Source organism: Hyla sarda, chromosome 1 (genome assembly GCF_029499605.1).
Source record: "Hyla sarda isolate aHylSar1 chromosome 1, aHylSar1.hap1, whole genome shotgun sequence".
Classification (NCBI taxonomy): Eukaryota; Metazoa; Chordata; class Amphibia; order Anura; family Hylidae; genus Hyla; species Hyla sarda.
Window position 1 is genome coordinate 57,080,745 of NC_079189.1, and position 23,113 is coordinate 57,103,857.

Consider the following 23,113-nt stretch of genomic DNA (forward strand, 5'->3'; position numbering starts at 1 on the left):
CAGCTGTTGCAAAAGTCTTCCAGCATGTCCGGACAGCCAAAGGCTCTATTTATATTTTAATGTAGTATTTTTTATTTTATTTTTTTCATTTTGCAATGTGTGAACTGATCCTATAAATATTTATGATAGGCACTGACAGTCACATAGCACAGTGTTTCCCAACCAGTGTGCCTCCAGCTGTTGCAAAACTGCAACTCCCAGCATGCCCGGACAGCCAAAGGCTCTATATATATTTTACTGTAGTATATATATATATATATATATATATATATATATATATATATATACTTTTCCTTCCCCCATTTTTTTTTCATTTCAAAACATATAGAGAGCCTTTGGCTGTCCGGTCATGCTGGGAGTTGCAGTTTTGCAACAGCTGGAGGCACACTAGTTGGGAAACACTGTGCTATGTGACTGTCAGTGCCTATCATAAACATTAATAGGATCAGTTCACACATTGCAAAATGAAAAAAAAATATACTACAGTAAAATATATATAGAGCCTTTGACTGTCCAGGCATGCTGAGAGTTGTAGTTTTGCAACAGCTGGAGGTACACTGGTTGGGAAACACTGTGCTATGTGACTGTCAGTGCCTATCATAAATATTTATAGGATCAGTTCACAAATTGCAAAACTAAAAAAAAAATGTAATGAAAAATACTACAGTAAAATATATAGAGAGCCTTTGGCTGTCTGGGCATGCTGGGAGTTGCAGTTTTGCAACAGCTGAAGGCACACTGGTTGGGAAACACTGACAGCAGATGGACAAAAAGCCAAAACACCTTAGGGTGTAATATTACAATGTGGCCGCTAGATGTCGCTGTTAGCGCCCTGACAGCCTTCTATGGAGAAACACGTGGTGCATGCTCTGCTGCTTCCCCGGCACTGAGCACAGACAGCACTGCAGCACCAAGTCCAGAGACAGCTCCTCCTGACGGGATGGTGAATGGAGGGATCAGATCCACTGCTCCGTGTATCCCAATTACTGTGACGGCCAGCAGACCTGCAGCATTCCCTGTAAGTGCCAACCTGTCTGTGCCAGGGGGATGGGTGTCTAGTGTGCTTGGCTGTGCATGCTGCTCCTGCATTGCCATCCTCCCCTGCTCACTAAGGTGGAATCCATATATACATTGCTATGGTAGGATGCCTTTCTGTACATCTGTATGTCATTGCTGGGTAATGTGGCATCTGTGTGTGTGTGTGCCATCTCCATGCCCTCACTACCAGCAGATGGGCAGGAGAAGGGACCCACCCTTAACCCTTCACTGGGGTTGAGAGCCAGATGCCTGCAAAACCTGCTTAGCTGCACTGGGTCTATAGTGTCTGTGTAGCATTTACTATATAATGCCATAGTATTCTTGGCATCACGTATGTACGGTATTATTTTGCAGGATGAGATGCCAGGACGTGTGTCCGGCGGAGATAAGGAAAATGCAGACTTGTTTATTGCTATGAGCTGAGGGTGTGGTGTGAATAGGGCTGAGTAAATGGATGACATACGGCGGTGTTTCCCAACCATTGTGCCTCCAGCGGTGGCAAAACTACAACTCCCAGCATGCCCGGACAGCCGAAGGCTGTCCGGGCATGCTGGGAGTTGTAGTTTTGCCACCGCCGGGGGAATCGCTGACGTACGGGGAGAGCCTAGCAGTATAGCCGGCTTTATATGCACCTGTTAGGGTAGGTTCACACCACGATTTTGCTATACAGTTTTTTGATCCGTTTTTTTTTTTCTAGAAAACCGAATTAGGCTGGGTTCACACCACGTTTAAATACGGCTCCCGTATACGGCTGGGAGGAGGAGGGGCGGGGCTTAATCGCGGCGCCCGCACTCAGCCGTATTCGGGAACCGTATTTAATGTATGTCTATGAGCCGACCGGAGTGAACCGCAGCCTCCGGTCGGCGTCATTTTTGGCCGTATGCGGTTTCCCGACCGCAGGCAAAAACGTGGTCGACCACGTTTTTGCCTGCGGTCGGGAAACCGCATACGGCCGAAAAAGCAGCCGACCGGAGGCTGCGGTTCACTCCGGTCGGCTCATAGACATACATTAAATACGGTTCCCGAATACGGCTGAGTGCGGGCGCCGCGATTAAGCCCCGCCCCTCCTCCTCCCAGACGTATACGGGAGCCGTATTTAACAAAACGTGGTGTGAACCCAGCATTCACATCTAGTTTTTGCAATACGGTTTCCGTATCCGGTTTCAGTGAAAAAAACGTATGGAACCGTATTGCAAACCGTATGTATAGACATTCCATAAAATACCGTATGCCGACCGTAGCATCAGGTTGTGTACGTTTTGCGTCATTTACAGTTTTATCGTTTTTTTCCCGTACACAAAACGGTAGTCTACTACAGTTTTATGTCCGGGTGAAAAGCCGGATACAACCCGTATACCAGGGCTCAAGTCCTGCAGGAACGTGTGGGAACTGAGTTCCTGCACTTTTTCTACAGTAGGAACACGTTCCCATTAGCTGGACCAGGGTGAGTTCCCACCCTTTTTTTCCCAGGACCTGACCCCTGCTGTATACGTTTTTGTTTTTTTAAATGGTGGTCTATGGGAACCGGACTGAACCGTATGTGCGTACGGTTCCATCCAGGTTTGCACAATACGGTTTTGCAGTTTGCACATGCGCAGTGCACGCCGAAAGTTCTTCCCACAAATCGAACAAGAAGAACTTTATTTAATTAAGGACAAACATAAAACCGTATCCTTTTTTTTTCTTTTTCAAAAAACTTATTAAACTGTATGCAACCGGACATCCGTTTTCAAACCGTATACGGTTTAAAACCGTACAGAGGTCTATACTGTCACGATGCCGGCTGGCAGGAGGTGGATCCTCTGTGCCAGAGAGGGATTGGCGTGGACCGTGCTAGTGGACCGGTTCTAAGTCACTACTGGTTTTCACCAGAGCCCGCCGCAAAGCGGGATGGTCTTGCTGCGGCGGTAGTGACCAGGTCGTATCCACTAGCAACGGCTCAACCTCTCTGACTGCTGAAGATAGGCGCGGTACAAGGGAGTAGACAGAAGCAAGGTCGGACGTAGCAGAAGGTCGGGGCAGGCAGCAAGGATCGTAGTCAGGGGCAACGGCAGGAGGTCTGGAACACAGGCTAGGAACACACAAGGAAACGCTTTCACTGGCACAATGGCAACAAGATCCGGCGAGGGAGTGCAGGGGAAGTGAGGTATACATAGGGAGTGCACAGGTGAACACACTAATTAGAACCACTTGCGCCAATCAGCGGCGCAGTGGCCCTTTAAATCGCAGAGACCCGGCGCGCGCGCGCCCTAGGGAGCGGGGCCGCGCGTGCCGGGACAGGACCGACGGAGAGCGAGTCAGGTACGGGAGCCGGGGTGCGCATCGCGAGCGGGCGCCACCCGCATCGCGAATCGCATCCCGGCTGGAGGCGGTATCGCAGCGCACCGGGTCAGTGGATCTGACCGGAGCGCTGCAGTAGCGAGAGTGTAGCGAGCGCTCCGGGGAGGAGCGGGGACCCGGAGCGCTCGGCGTAACAGTACCCCCCCCCTTGGGTCTCCCCCTCTTCTTAGAGCCTGAGAACCTGAGGAGCAGACTTTTGTCTAGGATATTGTCCTCAGGTTCCCAGGATCTCTCTTCAGGACCACAACCCTCCCAATCGACCAAAAAAAAAGTTTTCCCTCTGACCTTCTTGGAGGCCAGTATCTCCTTTACGGAGAAGATGTCCGAGGAGCCGGAAACAGGAGTGGGAGAAACAAGTTTGGGAGAGAAACGGTTGATGATGAGTGGTTTAAGAAGAGAAACGTGAAAGGCATTAGGAATACGAAGAGAAGGAGGAAGAAGAAGTTTGTAAGAGACAGGATTAATCTGGCACAAAATTTTGAAAGGACCAAGATAACGTGGTCCCAATTTGTAGCTAGGGACACGGAAGCGGACATATTTAGCGGAGAGCCATACCTTGTCTCCAGGAGAAAAAATGGGGGGAGCTCTTCTTTTCTTATCAGCAAACTTCTTCATGCGTGATGAAGCCTGTAAGAGAGAATTTTGGGTCTCTTTCCATATGGTGGAAAGATCACGAGATATTTCATCCACAGCGGGCAAACCAGAGGGCAAGGGAGTAGGGAGGGGGGGAAGAGGGTGACGGCCGTACACCACGAAAAATGGGGATTTGGAGGAAGATTCAGAGACTCTGAAGTTATACGAGAATTCGGCCCATGGTAGAAGATCTGCCCAGTCATCCTGGCGGGAGGAAACAAAATGCCGTAAATAATCACCCAGGACCTGGTTAATTCTTTCTACTTGCCCATTGGATTGAGGATGATAGGCAGAAGAAAAGTTTAATTTAATCTTGAGTTGTTTACAGAGAGCCCTCCAGAATTTTGACACGAATTGGACGCCTCTGTCCGAGACGATCTGCGTGGGCAACCCGTGAAGACGAAAAATGTGTACAAAAAATTGTTTTGCCAACTGAGGCGCTGAAGGAAGACCAGGAAGAGGGATGAAATGTGCCATCTTGGAGAATCGATCAACGACCACCCAAACAACAGTGTTGCCACGGGATGGGGGTAAGTCTGTAATAAAGTCCATACCAATCAGAGACCAAGGCTGTTCGGGGACAGGCAGAGGATGAAGAAGACCAGCGGGCTTCTGGCGAGGAGTCTTATCCCGGGCACAGACAGTGCAGGCTCGCACAAAATCCACAACATCCGTCTCCAGAGTCGGCCACCAATAGAAACGAGAGATGAGTTGCACGGATTTCTTGATGCCCGCATGACCTGCGAGATGGGAGGAGTGACCCCATTTGAGGATTCCGAGGCGTTGGCGTGGAGAGACGAAGGTCTTCCCTGGAGGAGTTTGCCTGATGGAGGCTGGAGAAGTGGAGATCAGGCAGTCAGGAGGAATGATGTGTTGCGGAGAGAGCTCTACTTCCGAGGCATCCGAGGAACGAGAGAGAGCATCGGCCCTAATGTTCTTATCGGCAGGCCGAAAGTGAATTTCAAAATTAAATCGGGCAAAGAACAGAGACCACCTGGCCTGGCGAGGATTCAGCCGTTGGGCAGACTGGAGATAGGAGAGGTTCTTGTGATCGGTGTAAATAATAACTGGAAATCTTGATCCCTCCAGCAGATGCCTCCATTCCTCAAGTGCTAATTTAATGGCTAGTAGCTCTCGATCCCCGATGGAGTAGTTCCTCTCCGCCGGAGATAAGGTCCTAGAAAAAACCCCACAAGTAACAGCATGCCCGGAAGAATTTTTTTGTAGAAGGACCGCTCCAGCTCCTACTGAGGAGGCATCAACCTCCAATAGGAAGGGTTTAGATGGGTCAGGTCTGGAGAGCACGGGAGCCGAAGAAAAGGCAGACTTGAGCTGTTTAAAGGCGTCTTCCGCTTGAGGAGGCCATGACTTAGGATTGGCATTCTTTTTGGTTAAAGCCACGATAGGAGCCACAATGGTAGAAAAATATGGAATAAATTGTCTGTAATAATTGGCGAACCCCAAAAAACGTTGGATAGCACGGAGTCCGGAGGGGCGTGGCCAATCTAAGACGGCAGAGAGTTTGTCTGGATCCATTTGTAGTCCCTGGCCAGAGACCAAGTATCCTAGGAAAGGAAGAGATTGACATTCAAACAGACATTTCTCCATTTTGGCATAAAGTTGATTGTCACGAAGTCTCTGAAGAACCATGCGGACATGCTGGCGGTGTTCTTCTAGGTTGGCAGAAAAAATCAGGATATCGTCCAGATACACAACAACACAGGAATATAAGAGATCACGAAAAATTTCATTAACAAAGTCTTGGAAGACGGCAGGGGCGTTGCACAGGCCAAAGGGCATGACCAGATACTCAAAGTGTCCATCTCTAGTGTTAAATGCCGTTTTCCATTCATCCCCCTCTCTGATGCGGATGAGATTATAAGCACCTCTTAAGTCCAGTTTGGTAAAGATGTGGGCACCTTGGAGGCGATCAAAGAGTTCAGAGATGAGAGGTAGGGGGTAGCGGTTCTTTACCGTGATTTTATTAAGACCGCGGTAGTCAATGCAAGGACGTAGGGAGCCATCTTTTTTGGACACAAAGAAAAATCCGGCTCCGGCAGGAGAGGAGGATTTGCGGATAAAGCCCTTTTTTAAATTTTCCTGGATGTACTCAGACATAGCAAGAGTCTCTGGGGCAGAGAGAGGATAAATTCTGCCCCGGGGTGGAGTAGTGCCCGGGAGGAGGTCAATAGGACAGTCATAAGGCCTGTGAGGAGGTAGAGTCTCAGCTTGTTTTTTGCAAAAAACATCCGCAAAGTCCATATAGGCCTTAGGGAGACCGGTTACAGGGGGAACCACAGGGTCACGGCAAGGAGAACTGGGAACCGGTTTAAGGCAGTCCTTGAAACAAGAGGAACCCCAACTCTTGATCTCCCCAGTGGACCAATCCAGGGTTGGGGAATGGTGTTGAAGCCAGGGTAGTCCGAGGAGAATTTCGGAAGTGCAATTGGGGAGGACCAAAAACTCAATTTTCTCGTGATGAGGTCCGATGCACATTAGGAGGGGCTCCGTGCGGAAACGTATGGTACAGTCCAATCTTTCATTGTTAACACAATTGATGTAGAGGGGTCTGGCGAGACTGGTCACCGGGATGTTGAACCTGTTGATGAGAGAGGCCAAAATAAAATTTCCTGCAGATCCGGAATCCAAGAAGGCCATAGTAGAGAAGGAGAAGGTAGAGGCAGATATCCGCACAGGCACAGTAAGACGTGGAGAAGCAGAGTTGACATCAAGGACTGTCTCACCTTTGTGCGGAGTCAGCGTACGTCTTTCCAGGCGGGGAGGACGGATAGGACAATCCTTCAGGAAGTGTTCGGTACCGGCACAGTACAGGCAGAGATTCTCCATGCGGCGTCGTGTCCTCTCTTGAGGGGCCGGATCTACTGTCACGATGCCGGCTGGCAGGAGGTGGATCCTCTGTGCCAGAGAGGGATTGGCGTGGACCGTGCTAGTGGACCGGTTCTAAGTCACTACTGGTTTTCACCAGAGCCCGCCGCAAAGCGGGATGGTCTTGCTGCGGCGGTAGTGACCAGGTCGTATCCACTAGCAACGGCTCAACCTCTCTGACTGCTGAAGATAGGCGCGGTACAAGGGAGTAGACAGAAGCAAGGTCGGACGTAGCAGAAGGTCGGGGCAGGCAGCAAGGATCGTAGTCAGGGGCAACGGCAGGAGGTCTGGAACACAGGCTAGGAACACACAAGGAAACGCTTTCACTGGCACAATGGCAACAAGATCCGGCGAGGGAGTGCAGGGGAAGTGAGGTATACATAGGGAGTGCACAGGTGAACACACTAATTAGAACCACTTGCGCCAATCAGCGGCGCAGTGGCCCTTTAAATCGCAGAGACCCGGCGCGCGCGCGCCCTAGGGAGCGGGGCCGCGCGCGCCGGGACAGGACCGACGGAGAGCGAGTCAGGTACGGGAGCCGGGGTGCGCATCGCGAGCGGGCGCCACCCGCATCGCGAATCGCATCCCGGCTGGAGGCGGTATCGCAGCGCACCGGGTCAGTGGATCTGACCGGAGCGCTGCAGTAGCGAGAGTGTAGCGAGCGCTCCGGGGAGGAGCGGGGACCCGGAGCGCTCGGCGTAACATATACGGTTGTATACGGTTGCATACGGTTCAGTCCGGTTTTGAGACATATGTTTTTTTACAAAAAAACTGATACGGAACCGTATTGCAAAAACGAGATATGAATGTAGCCTTACAAAAAATGGATCAAACCATATTCAACCATATTCACAAAAAAATCTACCGTGTACGGTTTAAAACCGTAAACGGTTACAAATTTGTAGTCCGGTTACATACGGTTGAATACGGTTTTTAGCATGAAAAATCTCTATTTTCTTTGTCTATTCCACCTTTATTTAATAAAGTTACAGTTGTTCTATTGAAATTCGTATTATTTTGTTAAAATATTATAATTTCATAAAAAAATCGGATAGACAAAACCATACTGAACCGTAAACACTTACGGTTCTCGTAGAGTCCTATGTTAAAATAACCGTATACGATTAAAATATGTTTTTTTTTTAATCGGACAAAAAACCGTGGTAGGCCACAGTTTTCTGTCAGGAAAAAAAAAGGGAAAAAACCGCATGGTTTGAAAAACGGAGACAACCGTATACATTATGGTGCATACGGTTTTGAATGGGAAGTCTTTGGGCACGGTTTACTGTGCGGTTTCATAAGTTTTTTTTTTATGAAACAGTTTATGGCCGCTATGCATTACGTCCGGTTGACTGAAAATTTAACATGAAAAAATCTGGTCTGGATAAGGGTGGTCTTCTCTAAGAGGGGATCTTTAAGAGAGGTTTAGCTGTATCTGTTGTTTAATTTAAGAAAATGCTTTTGCAGAAAATGTGTCATTTAAGGGCTCGTGTACGCTCATCAGAGACCTGTAAGCACTCCATATACCGCCATATGGTGCGCCTACCGTATTCAACCCTAGAGAATAGCTCTGCAATTTGGATGCGATGTAGCACATCAAGAGCTTTTTCTCACAGATTCATTTAAAATCTATAAGAAAATAAAACCTCTGTCTGCTGTTTTTTTGGGCAGGTGAAGGTACAGTTAGGGCCCATTTATAATTCTATGGGAACTGTTGTACAGATCCATACAGGCCTTAAAGGGGTACTCCACTGGAAAACATTTATGTTTTTAAATCAATTGGTGCCAGAAAGTTAAACAGATTTGTAAATTACTTTTATTAAAAAATCTTAATCCTTTCAATAATTATCAGCTGCTGAAGTTGAGTTGTTGTTTTCTGTCTGGCAACACTGCTCTCTGCTGACATCTCTGCCTCCTCCATGTAGTTCTATGGGAGAGGTGGGGATTCAGTGGGAGGGGGCATACCGCCGACCTTACGGTCAACGCTACGCGCATTAGCAGCACAGCGCGGTAATTCCGGGGCCCTGTTTGGGAGATCGCGGGGGTCCCAGCAGTCGGATCAAAGCTGCAGATGTCCTTTAACACCATATTTTAGCCATCCGGCATGCCGTGATTTTCAGTCTGATAATAAAATTGATATGGTGCAGAAATGAGCCAACCGGAGTCACAATCTCACTCTGGCCTGCTCATTTAAATGATTGGGATGTGGTGCGGGTCTGGCAGGGATATGAACCCACCCTAACCTGGATACAAGATAAGATACCTTGGGTCATGGAGGCATACAGGTACAGTATATTTGCCATATATGGGCCTATAAATCCTGCACATAGATTTCTAAAGCTGGCTCACCATAAATGCCCAATTGGTGATAAATCTTGTGGAAATGGTGCAATGTGGCAGACATATTTATGGAAAACCCTTGCTGTGTCTGGGTGAGCATTATCATTTTTGGAAGTCTGCCATGAGGTAACACATGTGGCCTCAGGATGTCCTGCACCTATGGCTGAGCTGTTGGTGTCCCTGTATGCGTTGTCCCCAGATCATCACACCAGCAGTTGGGGCAGTATGTCACTTCACAGCTAAGGCAGGATTAAAGTGCTCACCAAGAAGCCTCCATACTCGAACCGACCACTGTCAGATCCAAAACAGATCCAATTTGGAGCAGTCAATGTATTCCTTCACAACACCATGCTGGGACTTATAGTTTACCAATACATGGGGACAGGAAAAAAGTGTATAGGGTGTATTGTATGACCTGTAAAGTGTACTGTGTGTGATGTGTGATTTTACATACAGTATCTGCACTGTGGGACTGATACTGGGGCTCAGGGCCGGCTTTGCCTATAGGCATAATAGGCAGCCCCCTAGAGCGCCCTCTTAATGAGGGCACTGCTCTGCCTGCCACAAGAAAGTTAGACAATCAGCATCCAAACCACTTGCTCTGCCAGCAACATGAGGAGGAGGTTTGTTACAGTGTGTCACCACAGTAGTAAGCTAATTACATGAGGAGGGGGCTTGTTACAGTGTGTCACCCCTGTAGTAAGGTTGGTCTTGTCAAAGTGCAGGCCAGTGGGTGGAGTCAAGGGGGTGGCAAAATTGGCTTTTGCCTAGGGTGACAAAAATCCTGGCACCCGCCTGCTGGGGCTGCATGATCCTCATTGGGGCTGGGGCTGCAAGATCCTCATTGGGGCTGGGGCTGCACGATCCTAATTGGGGCTGGGGCTGCACGATCCTCAGTGGTGCTGGGGCTGCACGACCCTCAGTGGTGCTGGGGCTGCACGATTCTCAGTGGGACTGGGGCTGCACGATCCTCAGTGGGACTGGGGCTGCACGATCCTCAGGGGTGCTGGGGCTGCACGATCCTCAGTGGTGCTGGGGCTGCACGATCTTCAGTGGGACTGGGGCTGCACGATCCTCAGTGGTACTGGGGCTGCACGATCTTCAGTGGTGCTGGGGCTGCACGATCCTCAGTGGGACTGGGGCTGCACGATCCTCAGTGGTGCTGGGGCTGCACGATCTTCAGTGGTGCTGGGGCTGCCCAATCCTCAGTGGGACTGGGGCTGCACGATCCTCAGTGGGACTGGGGCTGCACGATCCTCAGTGGTGCTGGGGCTGCACGATCTTCAGTGGTGCTGGGGCTGCACGATCCTCAGTGGGACTGGGGCTGCACGATCCTGAGTGGGACTGGGGCTGCACGATCCTCAGTGGTGCTGGGGCTGCACGATCTTCAGTGGTGCTGGGGCTGCACGATCCTCAGTGGGACGGGGCCTGCAGGATCCTCAGTGGGACTGGGGCTGCACGATCCTCATTGGGGCTGGGGCTGCACGGTCGTCACTCTTGGACCTCTAATGTCTAGAATGTGATACGAGGAAGAGCCGACCAGCAGCTCATTGGGCGCCTGCATCATGAAGCTGCGAGCTAATTGGAGATCACTGTGTGATGTGTGATTTTACATACAGTATCTGCACTGTGGGACTGATACTGGGGCTCAGAGCCGGCTTTGCCTATAGGCATAATAGGCAGCCCCCTAGAGCGCCCTCTTAATGAGGGCACTGCTCTGCCTGCCACAAGAAAGTTAGACAATCAGCATCCAAACCACTTGCTCTGCCAGCAACATGAGGAGGAGGTTTGTTACAGTGTGTCACCACAGTAGTAAGCTAATTACATGAGGAGGGGGCTTGTTACAGTGTGTCACCCCTGTAGTAAGGTTGGTCTTGTCAAAGTGCAGGCCAGTGGGTGGAGTCAAGGGGGTGGCAAAATTGGCTTTTGCCTAGGGTGACAAAAATCCTGGCACCCGCCTGCTGGGGCTGCATGATCCTCATTGGGGCTGGGGCTGCAAGATCCTCATTGGGGCTGGGGCTGCACGATCCTAATTGGGGCTGGGGCTGCACGATCCTCAGTGGTGCTGGGGCTGCACGACCCTCAGTGGTGCTGGGGCTGCACGATTCTCAGTGGGACTGGGGCTGCACGATCCTCAGTGGGACTGGGGCTGCACGATCCTCAGGGGTGCTGGGGCTGCACGATCCTCAGTGGTGCTGGGGCTGCACGATCTTCAGTGGGACTGGGGCTGCACGATCCTCAGTGGTGCTGGGGCTGCACGATCCTCAGTGGGACTGGGGCTGCATGATCCTCAGTGGTGCTGGGGCTGCACGATCCTCAGTGGGACTTGGGCTGCACGATCCTCAGTGGTGCTGGGGCTGCACGATCTTCAGTGGTGCTGGGGCTGCACGATCCTCAGTGGGACTGGGGCTGCACGATCCTCAGTGGGACTGGGGCTGCACGATCCTCAGTGGGACTGGGGCTGCACGATCCTCAGTGGTGCTGGGGCTGCACGATCTTCAGTGGTGCTGGGGCTGCACGATCCTCAGTGGGACTGGGGCTGCACGATCCTCAGTGGGACTGGGGCTGCACGATCCTCAGTGGGACTGGGGCTGCACGATCCTCAGTGGTGCTGGGGCTGCACGATCTTCAGTGGTGCTGGGGCTGCAAGATCCTCAGTGGGACTGGGGCTGCACGATCCTCAGTGGGACTGGGGCTGCACGATCCTCAGTGGTACTGGGGCTGCACGATCTTCAGTGGTGCTGGGGCTGCACGATCCTCAGTGGGACTGGGGCTGCACGATCCTCAGTGGTGCTGGGGCTGCACGATCTTCAGTGGTGCTGGGGCTGCACAATCCTCAGTGGGACTGGGGCTGCACGATCCTCAGTGGGACTGGGGCTGCACGATCCTCAGTGGTGCTGGGGCTGCACGATCTTCAGTGGTGCTGGGGCTGCACGATCCTCAGTGGGACTGGGGCTGCACGATCCTCAGTGGGACTGGGGCTGCACGATCCTCAGTGGTGCTGGGGCTGCACGATCTTCAGTGGTGCTGGGGCTGCACGATCCTCAGTGGGACGGGGCCTGCAGGATCCTCAGTGGGACTGGGGCTGCACGATCCTCATTGGGGCTGGGGCTGCACGATCCTCAGTGGTGCTGGGGCTGCACGATCCTCATTGGGGCTGGGGCTGCACGGTCCTCATTGGGGCTGGGGCTGCACGATCCTCATTGGGGCTGGGGCTGCACGGTCGTCACTCTTGGACCTCTAATGTCTAGAATGTGATACGAGGAAGAGCCGACCAGCAGCTCATTGGGCGCCTGCATCATGAAGCTGCGAGCTAATTGGAGATCACTGAGGGGCAGTGAAAAGGGTGGAATGCTGTGGAGCCAGGGACCAATGTTAAGACACAGTGAGTAAGGGAGACTCACTGTGGCTGTTACAGTACTGCGTTTAATGTATGTTCGGCAGTGGCAGATTTGGGCCCATTAAATGGCCTTTCGGCAGCTACAGCAGTCGGCTCCATCAAATAGCCGTTTTTGCGATGGTCCTGACATACAGAGGCACTGTAATTTGAAACTATTGTATGTCGGGGCCATTGTATGTTGGGGGTTTACTGTATTTTATTATTTATTTGCTTTTCCTTTGAAGCACTTGATATAGAAGGAACAGTATTGAGGTCCCTTACATCCCCTGCTCATCAGCTTTAAAAGCTTAGGACCCATTCACACTACAGAAATTCCAAGCGGAATTAGTGTATTTATCGGAATATAACACATTTTTTAGGCAAAAATTTTTAGCCTAAAGTCTGTCTACGTGTTATACGCCGATAAACTGCTTTTGGCCCCGCAGAAGCCGCTGCAGTTCAATGATTTAAAGCGGGTGCTTTAAATAATTGAACTGCAGCGGCTTCTGCGGGGCCAGAGTCCCGCTACCACTGCCCGATTCCCTCCCTATCCCTGGTTTTATAGTTATGTCCTGGGGACCGCGCTCCTTCAGGCTCTGGCGGCATCCTGCGCTGTCACTGTGCCCTGCGCAATGACGAGTGACGTCCTCAACGCAACGTCACTCATCAGTGCGCGGCGTACAGTGACCGAGCAGGACGCCGCTGGAGCCTGAATAAGCATGGTCCCCAGGACATGTAACTATACAATTGGGGATGGGGAGGGAATCGGGCACTGGCAGCAGGACTCTTGCCCCGCAGAAGCCAATGCAGTTCAATGATTTAATACTACTAGCTAGTTTCCTAGTTGGTTGATCTACTAGGGATCGACCGATTATCGGTATGGCCGATAATGCCCCGCCACCCACACCGCCCCCACCGCACCGCGACCGCGACCGCCCCCCGCCGCACCGCGACCGCCCCCGACCCACCGCACCACGTCGCACCCCCCACCGTAGTGCTGGGCGGTATACCGGTATGAACCGGATACCGTTTTTTTTTTCTCCCATGGTATGGATTTTTGCCCATACCGCTATACTGGTCGGGCCCCTCCACCACCCTCCGAGTCAATAAAAAAAATTAAACTTACCCGTAATGGGGGTGGTCTGGGCCATCCATCCTTCCTGTAGTGTCCGGCGGCATTCCGGGTGGAGGGTGAACCGTTCCGGGCTGTCCTTCTCCGGGGGTCCTCTTCTCCACTCCGGGCAGGCTCCGGCCTAGTACGCTGCATAGACGCCGCTACGCCGTGACGTCAGGTGCGTCGCCGCGCAGCGGCGTCTATGCAGCGTTACTAGGCCGGAGCCTGCCCGGAGTGGAGAAGAGCACCCCCGGAGAAGGACAGCCCGGACCGGTTCACCCTCCACCCGGAATGCCGCCGGACACTACAGGAAGGATGGATGGCCCGGACCACCCTCCCTGGACGGTCCCTGCAGCAACTGGGAAGGTGAGTCAGGGTTCTGGGATGGACAGGGGTCTGTATAATATACTATACCTACAGTAGGCCCTCCAGCTGTTGCAAAACTACTACTCCCAGCATGCCCGGACAGCCAACGGCTGCTGGGATTAGTAGTTTTGCAAAAGCTGGAGGCACCCCTAGGTGCTGTGCGTCAAGGCGAGCGGTGGCGGTGATAGGTCTCAGGACCCTCGGACAGGCAGGGGGAGAGAAGCGGGTGGCGGCAGCAGTTTATGGCACCGCAAAAGCCCTGCAGTGCATTGATTTAAAGCGCCCGCTTTAACCCCTTAAGGACCCAGCCCAAATATACCTTAAGGACCCGGCCATTTTTTGAACATCTGACCACTGTCACTTCAAGCATTAATAACTCTGGGATGCTTTTACCTTTCATTCTGATTCCGAGATAGTTTTTTCGTGACATATTCTACTTTATGTTAGTGGTAAAATTTTGTCGATACTTGCATCATTTCTTGGTGAAAAATTCCAAAATTTGATGAAAAAATTGAAAATTTTGCATTTTTTTAACTTTGAAGCTCTCTGCTTGTAAGGAAAATGGATATTCCAAATAAATTATACATTGATTCACATATACAATATGTCTACTTTATGTTTGCATCATAAAATTGACATGTTTTTACTTTTGGAAGACATCAGAGGGCTTCAAAGTTCAGCAGCAATTTTCCAATTTTTCACAAAATTTTCAAAATCGGAATTTTTCAGGGACCAGTTCAGTTTTGAAGTGGATTTGAAGGGCCTTCATATTAGAAATACCCCACAAATGACCCCATTATAAAAACTGCACCCCTCAAAGTATTTATTCAAAATGACATTCAGTAAGTGTGTTAACCCTTTAGGTGTTTCACAGGAATAGCAGCAAAGTGAAGGAGAAAATTCAAAATCTTCATTTTTTACACTCGCATGTTCTTGTAGACCCAGTTTTTGAATTTTTACAAGGGGTAATAGATGAAAAATCCCCCCAAAATTTATAACCCAATTTCTCTCGAGTAAGGAAATACCTCATATGTGTATGTCAAGTGTTCGACGGGTGCACTAGAGGGCTCAGAAGGGAAGGAGCGACAATAGGATTTTGGAGAGGGAATTTTGCTGAAATGGTTTTTGGGGGGCATGTCACATTTAGGAAGCCCCTATGGTGCCAGAACAGCAGAAAACCCCAACATGGCATACCATTTTGGAAACTAGACCCCTCAAGGCACGTAACAAGGGGTCCAGTGAGCCTTAACACCCCACAGGTGTTTGACGACTTTTCGTTAAAGTCGGATGTGTAAATGAAAAAAAAAATTTTTTCACTAAAGTGCAGTTTTCCCCCCAAATTTACAATTTTTACAAAGGGTAATGGGAGAAAATGCCCCCCCAAATTTGTAACCCCATCTCTTCTGAGTAAGGAAATACCACATGTTAGGACATAAAATGCTTTGCGGGCGAACTACAATGCTCAGAAGAGAAGGAGTCACATTTGGCTTTTTGAAAGCAACTTTTGCTGAAATGTTTTTTTGGGGGCATGTCGCATTTAGGAATCCCCTGTGGTGCCAGAACAGCAAAAAATACCCACATGGCATACTATTTTGGAAACTACACCCCTCAAGGAACGTAACAAGGGGTCCGCTGAGCCTTAACACCCCACAGGTGTTTGACGACTTTTCGTTAAAGTTGGATGTGTAAATGAAAAATTATTTTTTTTTTTTTACTAAAATGCAGTTTTCCCCCTAAATTTTACATTTTTACAAGGGGTAATAGGAGAAAATGACCCCCAAAATGTGTAACCCCATTTCTTCTGAGTATGGAAATACCCCATGTTAGGACATAAAATGCTCTGCTGGCGAACTACAATGCTCAGAAGAGGAGGAGCGCCATTGAGCTTTTGGAAAGAGAATTAGTTTGGAATGGTAGTCAGGGGCCATGTGCGTTTACAAAGCCCCCCGTGGTGCCAGAACAGTGGAACCCCCCACATGTGACCCCATTTTGGAAACTACACCCCTCACAGAATTTAATAAGGGTGCAGTGAGTATTTACACCCCACAGATCTTTGGAACAGTGGGCTGTGCAAATGAAAAATTAAATTTTTCATTTTTACGGACCACTTCCAAAAATCTGTCAGACACCTGTGGGGCGTAAATTCTCAATGTACCCCTTATTACATTACGTGAGGGGTGTAGTTTCCAAAATGGGGTCACATGTGTCGGGGGTCCATTGTTCTGGCACTATGAGGGCTGTGTAAACACATGTGGCTTTCAATTCCGGACAAATTTTCTCTACAAAATCCCAATGGCGCTCCTTCTCTTCTGAACATTGTAGTTCGCCCGCAGAGCACATATGGGGTATGTTCTTACTCAGAAGAGATGGGGTTACAAATTTGGGGGGGCTATTTCCCGATGTGAAAATGAAAAATTTAGGGTAACACCAGCATTTTAGTGAAAAAATATAATTTTTTTCATTTTCCCATCCAACTTTAATGAAAATTCGTCAAACACCTGTGCGGTGTTCAGGCTCACTATACCCCTTGTCACGTTCGGTGAGGGGTGTAGTTTCCAAAATGGGGTCACATGTGGGTATTTTTTTTTTTTTTGCGTTTGTCAGAACCGCTGTAAAATCAGCCACCCCTGTGCAAATCACCAATTTAGGCCTCAAATGTACATGGTGCGCTCTCACTCCTGAGCCTTGTTGTGTGCCCGCAGAGCATTTTACGCCCACATCTGGGGTATTTCTGTACAAGCTTTTACCGCTTGTGGAAATAAAAAGTATGGGGCAACACCAGCATGTTAGTGTAAAATGTTTTTTTTTTTTACACTAACAGGCTGGTGTAGACCCCAACTTTTCCTTTCCACAAGCGGTAAAAGGAAAAAACGCCCCCCAAAATTTGTAGTGTAATTTCTCCCGAGTACGGAGATACCCCATATGTGGCCCTAAACTGTTTCCTTGAAATACGACAGGGCTCCGAAGTAAGAGAGCACCATGCGCATTTGAGGGCTAAATTAGGCATTGCATAGGGGTGGACATAGGGGTATTCTATGCCAGTGATTCCCAAACAGGGTGCCTCCAGCTGTTGCTAAACTCCCAGCATGCCTGGACAGTCAGTGGCTGTCCAGAAATGCTGGGAGTTGTTGTTTTGCAACAGCTGGATGCTCCGTTTTGGAAACCCTGCCGTACAAGACATTTTAAATTGTTTATCGGGGGGGGGGGGGGGGGGGACAGTGTAAGGGGGTGTATATGTAGTGTTTTACCCTTTATTAGGTGCTAGTGTAGTGTAGTGTAGTGTTTTTAGGGTACATTCACACTGGCGGGTTACGGTGAATTTCCCGCTAGGAGTTTGCACTGCGGCGAATAATTTGCCGCAGCCCAAACTTGAAGCAGGAAATTTACTGTAAACCCGCCTATGTGAATGTACCCTGTACGTTCACATGGGGGGCAAACCTCCAGCTGTTTCAAAACTACAAGTCCCAGCATGTACTGACAGACCGTGCATGCTGGGAGTTGTAGTTTTTCAACAGCTGGAGGCACACTGGTTGGAAAACCTTCAGTTAGGTTCTGTTACCTAACTCAATATTTTCCAACCAGTGTGCCTCCAGCTGTTGCAAAACTACAACTCCCAGCCTGTACTAATCACCGAAGGGCATGCTGGGAGATGTAGTGATGCAACAGCTGGAGGTACCCAACTACAACTCCCAGCATGCCGAGACAGCTGTCTGCTTTCTGGGCATGCTGGGAATTGCAGTTTTGCAACATCTGGAGAGCTACAGTTTTTAGACCACTGCACAGTGATCTCCAAACTGTGGACCTCCAAATGTTGCAAAACTACAACTCCCAGCATGCCCAGACAACAAACAGCTATGTGGGCATGCTAGGAGTTGTAGTTTTGCAACATCTGGAGGGATATAGTTAAGAGACCACTGTATAGTGGTCTCAAACTGCAGCCCTCCAGCTGTTGCAAAACGACATATTCCAGCATGCCCAAACAGCTGTCTGGGCATGCTGGGAGTTGTAGTTTTGCAACATCTGGAGGGCTACAGTTAGAGACCACGGTCTCAGACTGTAGCCCTCCAGATCTACTTACCGGCTTCCGTAGGATCCCGGCAGCCGTCCTCTTCAGACGCACGTGACGCCGCCCGCCGATCAACGTCGCCGCAGCCTCCGGACGGGTAAGTGGACGTCGGATCCCGGTCCCCTTCGGTTCCCAGTTCTGCCCCGCCTATTGTGGGTGGGCAGGACGGGGAAAACGAAAGTTAACCCCCCCCGCCCCCGGTCTGCTATTGGTCATCGCCTCTGACGATCAATAGCAGACCAATAGCAGGGATAGGAGGGGTGCGCCGATCGCCGACGGGGGCGGGTCTGATGACCCCCCTGGGCATTTGCACGGGGTGCCTGCTGATTGATATCAGCAGTCACCCCGGCCCGGTCCCCGCCCGGCGCGCGGCGGGGACCGAAATTCCCACGGGCGTATGGATACGCCCTGGGTCCTTAAGTACCAGGACATCAAGGAGTATCCATACGCCCTAGGTCCTTAAGTGGTTAAATCAATGATCTGCAGCGGTGTCGCGGGGGGGATAAATAGCCGATAACTTATACCGGAATATCTGTATAAGTTATCGGCTATCGGCCCTAACCTCCACTGATTATCGGTATCGGCCCTAAAAAAACGATATCGGTCGATCCCTATCATCTACAGCTCAGTCTTAAGATGGATACGATTGGCGCGGTGCACAGCGGAGAAGTAAACACTCTCATAGTAGTAACATGAACAAGAACATTCTGTTAAATAAATGCAGAAATAATCATGGCTGTTGCTAGGAGATATAGACTTCTTTAATGGTCACTTGCTGTATGAGTATATTGTTGCCATAGCATCCAATCATATTCAACCTGTCATTGTATTAGAAAAATATTGGAAATGGATTTTCCAGTTTGTTGGGCATTAGTCTAGCATGGACTTCGAAAGCTTGTCTACAACAGGGCTCGACAAATTTGTTCTGAACATAGGAGCTAGTAAAATAAGTTAAAGCGTACCCGTCAGATCCAACAAAAAAACATTTTTTTTAATATATCACTCAGTACCTAATCCTGACCATGTACATCTAATTTTTATGTGTCTAGCACCTTTATTTCTTTTTTTATTACACTTTTAATTTAGGACACTAGTCTGAATTCCTCTCAAAGGGAGGAGGCGTGGCCTCACTGTGCAGGTCTCCGCCCCCCTCCCTCAGTATGCTGTCTGCTCACATCTCCCCTAGCATTAGCAAAACTACAACTCCCAGCTTGTCCTCACTGACAGTAGCGGGACACAAGCTGACAGTGGGAGGATATTTCCTCCAACTGTGAGCCCTGTGCTCACAGCTGTCAATCAAGGAAGTGTGTCCATGACATAGGTGATGACACATGGACACAGCAGGACTGGTATGTGTCCAAGCAGGCAGGGGGGGCAGTTGTTTGACTGTTTTTTTCAGTATGAAATACTGAAAATGTTCTAATGAAAGCAATTGCAAAACCTATTGGCTTTGCATGCTTTACAACATATCAAACGTTTTTATATCTGACAGTGCCCATTTAAGAGCCAGGATTTTTTTTTTAAAGACCAGCAACATTTTTTTATTTTTTTGCGCCAGGAGCTCTAGTTTTAATTGGTACCAGTTTTGTGTTCTATTAACTTTTTGATCACTTTTTAATCTTTTTTTTCTGGGATGGCTCAAGGTGGTCAATAGTGTTATGGACCTCCATTTTTTTTTAGGTGTTTTTAAATGTATGTGGTCGTTTTTGTATAATAAAGATTGATTTATGCATTTTTGATGTGCTATCATCCCTTTCTGCCTTGTCTTTTTCTTTGTGATGTATCGTAAAGGGGGAAGACCCTTAAAGGGGTACTGCACTGGCCAACGTTGGGCATTGCGCCCCTTCCATAGACTTGCATTGAGGGGGCGTGATTTGACAACATCACGAGGAGGTGTGGCCGACCCACGCAGCATGCACACAGCGTTCAGAACTAAATGTTCAGAACGTTGAAAACGGGCTGGCAGCGGCGACGTCCAGAACACGGAAGCTTGCAGCTTCCATTTTTGTAATGTCACGCCACGCTCTCCCTTTATTCATGTCTATAGAAGGGGGTGTGGACCCTACTACATAGCCGTCACGCCTCCTCCTGTAGACGTGAATGGAGGGGGCGCGGTGGCTGGCATCGCCAGTCATCGGGCACGGGCGGAGTTCGCTCTGTACACAGAATGACAGGGGTGCCGCAGCAGCAGGACCCCCGCGATCTAACATCTTATCCCCCTATCTTTTGGATAGTGGATAAGATGTTTTCAGCAGAGTACTCCTTTAATGGTGAAAACATGCAAAAGCTACAAGGGGCACCCTGCTACTTCCCCTCGGACAACCGCTGTACCTGCTAAGGAAGATGCCTGATGTCTTCATTTGCTCCCCCAGCAACAAAATGCAGCTTCCAATGTGCCCCCTGTCCCGTGTTGTTCGTCCACCCGGCCGGACACACAGGCTGCTGCAATAAATCCGCACAATCTGACAAACAAAATTCTAAGTCACCATGGCGACCTGGAGCCTGGGATTTGTCAAGCTTTGGCCTACAAATCAGATTACTATCATCGTCACTCATTTACTGGGTTCACAAATGAGATTGAAGTCATATGGCATTAATAGTGTTCTCTGTAACGCTTATAAGGTCAGAACTCACTTGTTATATTTATTTTTGCTGACCAGCGGATGGCTCATGCATTTGCACATGTAAACCCTATTTTATGCTGAAATGCATTCACAGTTGCAAAAAATCCATCAGCCATGTCTGTGTGCAAATCCCACCCAAAAGTGGCGCCACTTGCTACTTGAGTCCCCTGAAAGTTTTCCATTGCTGGGACTCCTAGCGATCAGTTGTAATCTTTAGAGAAGAAAGAAAATGCCCAGCACTTACTTTCTTTGAAGAAACAAAAGTAATTCCTTGTACTGTTCATGACATGTGAACAAAAGGTGGAGGGCTGACCAAGAACTTTTATACATTGGTAATCTGTGGGGAAACTGGTCAGAAAGAGTTAAGTTTTCCTACAGCGCCACCACAGGGGAAGCAAAGCATTTCACAGCACCTAACGTCCGCCTACTATTCAAATATGGGGAATATCCTCCCTTGTTTTCTGTCCTTTAAAATACAGTCTTGTTGGCTTAGGCTGGGTTCACACCACGTTTTTCAAATACGGTAACCGTATACGGTTTTCCGCAAAAAATCGTATACGACCGTATCCGAAACCGTATGCATAGAGAATGCATTGTAAACCGTATTCCAAATGTTGTGTACGGTTGCATCCGTTTTGCCTCGGATACGGTTTTGCCGATTTTTCAACCGTAGGCAAAAACGCTGTCGACCACGTTTATGCCTCCGGTTGGAAAACCGTATGCAAACCGTATGCGGTTCTTTTAACATTGTTGTCTATGAGAACCGTACACAGAATTTCAGAATACGGTTGCACACGGTTTTTCTAATCCGTTTTTGGAGTTGACACATGCGCAGATTGGAATTTCAATAGAACAATAGTAACTTTATTAAATTGCTGGAAAACTAACTCCAACAAAATAGCAAAACCGTTGGCAAAAACTGATGCAAACGGATAGAACCGTACGATGAAAAACCGTATACGTTTTAATTTGGAGTCATACGGTTGTATAAGGTTGCATGCGGTTTTTGCCATACGTTTTTTAGCGGAAAACCGTATACGGTAACCGTATTTGAAAAACGTGGTGTGAACCCAGCCTTAGGAGGGTCACGTCTGAAGCATTGGTGGGCTACAGTGAGTGGACCCTGGTGATGTTTCCTGACTACAAAAAACTTAGGCGGACATACCCCACATTTGATTAATCCGGCTGGCACCTGGTCCACTCGGAAATGCCCCGTATCATAGACGGCAAAGCAACATCCGCAGATAGGATAGACAGGTCTATTCTTTTTGCAAATGCTGAAATCAGGATTTCCATGGCCCACAGAAATTTCACTGTGCGCACAGTGCAGCAGAATCCTGTTAAAGGGGTACTCTGGTGGAAATTTTTTTTTCAAATAAACTGGTGCCAGAAAGTTAAACAGTTTTGTATATAACTTCTATTTAAAAATCTTAACCCTTTCAGTACTCTCTTTCCGGGTCAGGAACTGTCCAGAGCAGGATAGGTTTGCTATGGGGATTTGCTGCTACTCTGTACAGTTCCTGACACAGACAGAGGTGTCAGCAGAGAGCACTTTCCTCTTTTCCTTTGGAGTACCCCTTAAAGGGATACTCCACTGCCCCAGCGTCCGGAACGTTTAGTTCAGAATGCTGGGTGCGGGGGTCGTGACGCCATGGCCACGCCCCTCGTGACGTCACACCCCCTCAATGCAAGTCTATGGGAGGGGGCGTGATGTCCGCCACGCCCCCTCCCATAGACTTGCATTGAGGGGGCGTGGTGTGATGTCACGTCCCCCGCAGCCCGTACCCAGCATTCGGAACTAAATCTTCCGGACACTGGGGCAGTGGAGTACCCCTTTAAGAAATCAATGGGACTCTGCTGCAGTGGGGTATGGCATTCGACTGTGTAAACATACCCTAAGGGGGACATTTATCATGGTCTTTAGGCTAGGTTTCCGCACAGGTTTCTTTCTGACGCTTTTTTTTACCACTGCAGTTTTTGAGCGAAAGTCAGAAGTGGATCCAGTAGGAAGGAGAAGACCTTTCTTTATTTTTCCCATTCCTTTTGAACTTTTGAATACACTTCTGGCTTTGGCTCAAAAACTGCAGTGGCAAAAAAAAAAAAAAACACCAGAAAAAAACTTGTGCGGAAACTAGCCTTAGGGTACGTTCAGACGAGTGGATTTTCGCAGCGTATTTCGATGCGGATCTGCTGCTGAAGGACCTCTGTATTTTGCCTTTACATGTGCCTGCTCGTAGTGGCAATACGCAGTGCAGACACACTGAAACGATGTGCTAGCAGCCGCGCATGCGCGGTGTACTTGCACACATCGCGGCCACTCCCCCTGC

General features: G+C 49.2%; 1 protein-coding gene across 10 annotated transcripts in view; it reads left to right on the forward strand.

Moving 5' to 3' along the window:
- The first annotated feature begins 865 nt into the window (after positions 1-865).
- JAKMIP1 (janus kinase and microtubule interacting protein 1) overlaps positions 866-23,113 on the forward strand; it is a 167,264-nt gene continuing 145,016 nt past the window's right edge. For all 10 annotated transcript variants that reach the window (XM_056555118.1, XM_056555111.1, XM_056555115.1 and 7 more), the window contains exon 1: positions 866-1,018. The gene's annotated coding sequence lies outside the window, so the exon portion shown is untranslated. The remainder of the gene's footprint in view (positions 1,019-23,113) is intronic.